The sequence below is a fragment of the Lacerta agilis genome, chromosome 3 (genome assembly GCF_009819535.1).
Source record: "Lacerta agilis isolate rLacAgi1 chromosome 3, rLacAgi1.pri, whole genome shotgun sequence".
Classification (NCBI taxonomy): domain Eukaryota; kingdom Metazoa; phylum Chordata; class Lepidosauria; order Squamata; family Lacertidae; genus Lacerta; species Lacerta agilis.
This window is the reverse complement of record NC_046314.1, coordinates 102,217,263-102,223,395: the sequence shown is the minus strand read 5'-3', so window position 1 is coordinate 102,223,395 and position 6,133 is coordinate 102,217,263.

The window sequence follows — 6,133 nt, the reverse complement described above, 5'->3', positions numbered from 1 at the left end:
GGCGTTCTGGCCGTTTCGGGATTGGCCGGAATGAGAGCCAATCAGAACGAAGGAAGGCAGAGAGTCCATCGATGGAGAGAGAGAGGCTTCCGGTTCACATCCGAAGCCCGCCGTATGTGGGGCAGAAAGATAATACGAGGAGGGGGCGGAACTTCGCGTTTTTGGTGTCTGGTCCCCACGACTTTTGCATCGGCTACCGGTACTTGCTCCGCGCGCTCAATGGGAACCGGAAGTGTAGATGCAGTTTTATTATTATTATTTTATTTTATATCATTAGTTTCATTTATTTATTTATTTATTTATTGTTGATATTTGCAACAACAACAACAAATTAAATTTGTATACCACCCTATTAAAGTTAAAGCTATGGTTTTCCCAGTAGTAATGTATGGAAGTGAGAGCTGGACCATAAAGAAGACTGATTGCCGAAGAATTGATGCTTTTGAATTCTGGTGCTGGAGGAGACTCTTGAGAGTCCCATGGACTGCAAAAAGATCAAATTTATCCATCCTTAAAGAAATCAGCCGTGAGTGCTCCCTGGAAGGACAGATCCTGAAGTTGAGGCTCCAGTATTTTGGCCACCTCATGAGAAGAGAAGACTCCCTGGAAAAGACCCTGATGTTGAGAAAGATGGAGGGCACAAGGAGAAGGGGACGACAGAGGATGAGATGGTTGGACAGTGTTCTCAAAGCGACTGGCATGAGTTTGTCCAAACTGCGGGAGGCAGTGAAGGATAGGCGTGCCTGGCGTGCTCTGGTCCATGGGGTCACGAAGTGTCGGACACGACTGAACAACAACAACAACAACCCTATTAATTGCTAAGGTAGCCTTATTTGCCTTCGTAGCAGGAAACAAAAGTTGGCCAAATAAGCCTGCAATCCTATCCCCACTTCCCTGGAATTCAACAGGCCTCACTTATTTATTTTATTTTATTTCCTTACTGTATCTCTATCCCACCTTTTCTTCTAAGCAGCTCAAAAGTGGCGTGGCATGGTTCTCTCCTTTCTCATTTAATCCCATGCAACAACCCTGTGAGGAAGGTTACTGTAAACTGACAAGGGGGCAGATTTGAACCTTGCTCTCCCAGGTCCTAGTCCAGCGCTCTAACCACTACACCACACTGGCTCTGAGCAGGCTTGGTGAGGATTGTGCTGCTAGTTATACTGGTACCCACGGCAAAAATTACCACGGACCACCTATCTATGAAAGTAAAGGTAAAGGTTTTTAATAAACTAAAAACCCCAACCATTTACAGGACGACCAAGATCAGCTGCCTCACACTGTTTAATGATCAGGCCTACCTTGGAAACTAGGGAAATAAGGCTGCAGTCCTTATGAAGGCAGCTGGAGAAGAAGACAGGCAAGTATTCTTTAAATGTTAGTGAGATAATTTGCAGCACTCAGTGTTTTCAATTGCAATCTGATCACATACTGGCAAATTCAGGTTGTACAATTGAAGCTGATTTGGACATCTGGGCAAACAAGATGAACACTTAGCCCACACTACATTCCTTAGTTTTTGTTGCTGATATTGCTGTTTGTTTTATTTTTTTGATAATTATATATCAATAGTCTCTCATTTTCTGACACAAGTTCTAATTTCCTTCATTTCCACAAGAGGGTGGCAAACAATAAGTTTTTCAAAAATGCCTCGTAGCAGGCCTCTATTCTTTTCTTAAGCTGCCTTAGACAAAGTTCATTCTGCGGGTGAAGTTGGACTTCAGTTACTGACGGCTCTTAATAACTAGGTGTGCCTTTTTCATTTTGTAAGCTTAAAGAAAAAGCTTTCTCCAATAGTATCACCTAGAAGGGTAGCCACACTAGTCTGTTGCAGCAAAAAGAAGTAATATTTAGAAACCTTGCAGCACATTCCTACTCATATCTACTCAGAAGTTTGCTCCAGTGAATTCATTGGGACTTGTACCTAGATAAGTGTTAAAAAGAGTAACAGAGTTTTTATGGCATGAAGAGTTCATGACTGGAGTCCACTTCATTAGACTTTTGGAATGTTGTCCTCATTTAAGGCTCTGCAACAAAATGTTGCAGTGTTGAGTACAAGCGTTCAGGTCTCCCAAAATTCCCTTCCACATAACTCTCTTATTTTCTGTCTTCACTCACGCTGTCAGCTAGCATTTTATGCCCATAGAGGATACTCAGTCCTCATTTTGCTGTGCCATCCCACACCCATACTTTTTCGGTCTTATTGGGCAGGTGTGTGTGGCCACTTTCGTTTCATAAAGATTGGTACCCGGAGTATTAAAATTGCCATTAGGATATACAATAGTAGGTGTCTGAACAGGGATAATGCTGCCTGAAAAGAGGATGGAGATGTATTTGTATATTTGTAGAAACGTCTGTCTTTTTGCATGGCTGGGATGTAATAATAATAATATTAATAATAATAATATTTATTATTTGTACCCCGCCCATCTGGCTGGATTTCCCCAGCCACTCTGGGCGGCTTCCAACAGAAATCAAATACAAAAATATCAAACATTAAAAACTTCCCTAAAAAGGGCTGCCTTCAGGTTTTTTCTGAATGTCAGGTAGTTGTTTATTTCCCTGACCTGTGATGGGAGGGCGTTCCACAGGGCGGGCGCCACATCCATTATTCTAACCTCCTTTGCATTCTGCACTACCCAGGGCAGCCTCTGGCTGAAAAAGATTCCACAACACTTATCTGCTCAGAAGTAAGTCTTACCAAGCTCAGTGGGATTTCCAGGTAAGTATGTATAGGATTGCTGCCTAAATCTTTCACAACAGAATTAACTGGTGATAGCATGATCACCATAGCATTTTTATTTAAAAAGGTGTGTGATGGTTGTGCTGTAAGAAACAGTAGAATTGGAGGACTTACTAAAAGAAACTGCTTTTGTTTTCCCAATTTACCTCATCGTAGCAGGAGAGGATTCCATTGCGTACCCATTTAATTGAAGGCTGATCATAAAACTATAGAGGCCAGAATCCACCTGTACATTATCGCATTGTAATACAAACTTTTTTTTTGTAAGATTAGCAGTTGTTAATACAGGTGCAAGTCAACATTCGGACAGTAACTACCCTACAGCCCAAGAGCTTAATGTATGAACAGAGCATGGTATAAATTGCAAACACTTTTTTATAAAAATGCTGACATCCCTTTCTTTTACATTGCACTGTTATATTACAATGACCCAATTCCTTATACTGAAATTTTATTTTTACCATGTTTAATTCAGTGGGTGCATTCAGTTCCTCACGATAGTATTACTGTATTTGCTGTTGCATATTATGATGCTATCCTAGTTCATACATTCAAAACTCGCCCTACATATAATGATTTTATTTCACTATCAGGACAAGGAGAAGGGGACGACAGAGGATGAGATGGTTGGACAGTGTTCTTGAAGCTACTAACATGAGTTTGGCCAAACTGCGAGAGACAGTGAAGGATAGGCGTGCCTGGCGTACTCTGGTCCATGGGGTCACGAAGAGTCGGACACGACTGAACGACTGAACAACAACAACAACAACAACAACATCAGTTAAAGCTGTTTAAAAAGTTGCACAGTTAATCAACATGCACAGCCAAAGCCTATGCATATTTGCTCAGAAGTAAGTTTCACTGAGTTCAATGGGGCTTGCTCCCAAGTAAGTGCATGGGATTACAGTCTCAAAATTCTCAAGTGGTTTGATAGCCGTAGTAACAAAACCTTGATAGAAATAAATGTTCAGTTCGTTAAATTTGTCTAGCACATTTTTGGTTGCTTTGTTTAAACTAGCCATTCAGGGCCATCTCCTACCATTTGGTAGACAGTAGCAGCTGATCTTGAGTATCATGTTAGTAAGTCCAATATTGTATTTATACTCCCAGAGAGAGGCTCTTGTGGGATTTTCTGTTTCAGGTGCCAAACTAGCTTGATTACAGTACCCCATGACTTGGAGTGAGGGACACATTTTGGTATTCTGCCTTAGGCAGAAAACTGTCTTGGATCAGCCCCGAAGCTAGTTCAGTGTGTATGTTCGTGTTGTTTAAAATGCCTTGTAAATCACCTTGAAGGCCTGTCTTGGTAGAGCTTTTTTATTTTTTAGAATAAATAAATATGTATCTTGCCTTATACTTTTATTTGGAATCACATTTGTGTTTTAAATGAAGTCCGTGTGATTTATGGGAACCACTAACTGCATCTGGTACTCTTCTCAACATTTTCTGGCAAATTAATCTCAGATTACTCTTTAGTGCAATCAGGTGTTGCCTATACAGCAAGGCGGGCTTCTTTTCATATGGAAGTTCTTCAGACTTGATACGAAACATCTGGGTGCCCAGTAGGCTGTGCCAAGATTGACAGTGGAGCTGATGATCTGCTAGAGAAAAACTGTTTTTCATAGCTGACAAAAACACACACACACATTTTCTGTTTTGCCAATGAAGAAAGAAAGAAAAAGAATATTTACTTTGTGCTTCACTCATCCAAGTCCTGGCCAGGCAGATGCTTATGAGAACTCCTTGCCTCCCTCCTTGTGAAGAAGCATCTCTTAATATTGTCAACACTTCAGAATGCTTTAAGCAGGTGTTGGGTGAACAGTTTGGCATATGGCCGTACAGTACCATGTTGTGTGCCTTGAGGAAATGGCTGGAGTGCTGCAAAAGAGGTTAACTTGGCATACATGGTTCCACCCACTTTCATCCTCGGAATAATAATAATAATAATAATAATAATAATAATAATAATAATAATAATAATAATTTTTAAGTTATACCTCGCCCATCTGGCCAGGCCTCCACAGCTGCTCTGGACAGCTCCCAACAGAATATTAAAAACACGATAAAACATCAAGCATTAAAAACTTCCCTAAACAGGGCTGCCTTCAGATGTTTTCTAAAAGTCAGATAGTTGTTTATTTCCTTGATTTCTGATGGGAGGGTGTTCCACAGGGTGGGTGCCACTACCAAGAAGGCCCTCTGCCTGGTTCCCTGTAACTTCGCTTCTCGCAGGGAAGGAACCGCCAGAAGACCCTTGACACTAGACCCAGTGCCGGATTTACATATAAGCTAAACAAGCTATATTTTAGGGCCCCACTCTCTTGGGGGCCCAAAAAAAAATTAAAGGAAAAAAACTGCATGTACATTTCCAAAATATAAGATAAAAATAAAATAAAACCTACATACAGTAACAGTGTTTTGTTTTGTGTGGGCTCCTGTCATTAAGTAATGGGCCCTGCCTGCTAGCCTGCTCCCCAAAATATCACAGGTTTGCTCATTTCTATATATAGGGTGCGTATATTCTGCTATTTATAATTCTTAGTAGTTTGCATCATACATTTACACCTATTATTATTTCATGTTATAGCAAGTTTCTCAAGACTAGACTATGAGTCTTTGTAAATTGTGTTTCTAAAGGAACTTTAGTTAGTGCCAAATGCCAATGTGTTTGCATTATTAAGTTTGTTACAAATAAAAAAAATCATTTTAAGTTAGTGCTTAATAAATTATTTCACTATTAATATACTTCTTAATTGTATTTCAGTTCAACCATTACTTTGATAAAATCATAATTTTGTTATGTGCAAATGGCTTTAGATACCTATTAGGTCTATAAATTAGGTAGGGTCTCAGCAGTCTGTGAGGTAGGCTAAGTTTGCAGGTGGACACTCTCCCAGCATGTTTCAGGGCTGAGCGGGTGGACTTGAACATAGGTCTCCCTACTCCAAATCTGCATTCTAACCACGACGCCATGCTGCCTCATGATTGTAGGCCTACTGACTGTGAGACCTTACCCATGGGATGGTCTACTCTGCACGTACATAACCCAATATACTCAATCAGGCATGGGGAACCACAGACCCAGGTATCTTCTGCCTAGCCTGCAGGACTGCCTAAGCAACATCCCTCAGTGACTCTGCTCCTCAGGTGCTTTGGCCGGGCGGGAAATGTGTCCTTGAAGTGTTTTAATGCCTCTTAGTTGGGGGGTGGAGGGAGGTTTGGGTTTGCAGAATCTTCTGGCTTTTGTGTGGCTGAAGCGTATAGCCCACTGTAGAAAGGCCCACTGCGCCACCTACTTTCCCCTCAGGCACCATTGGAATATGGTTCCTGGAAGGTCGTCTGCAAGGGAATAGCGAACTTGTTGTCTGAGTTAAGATCTGTATATAGTGG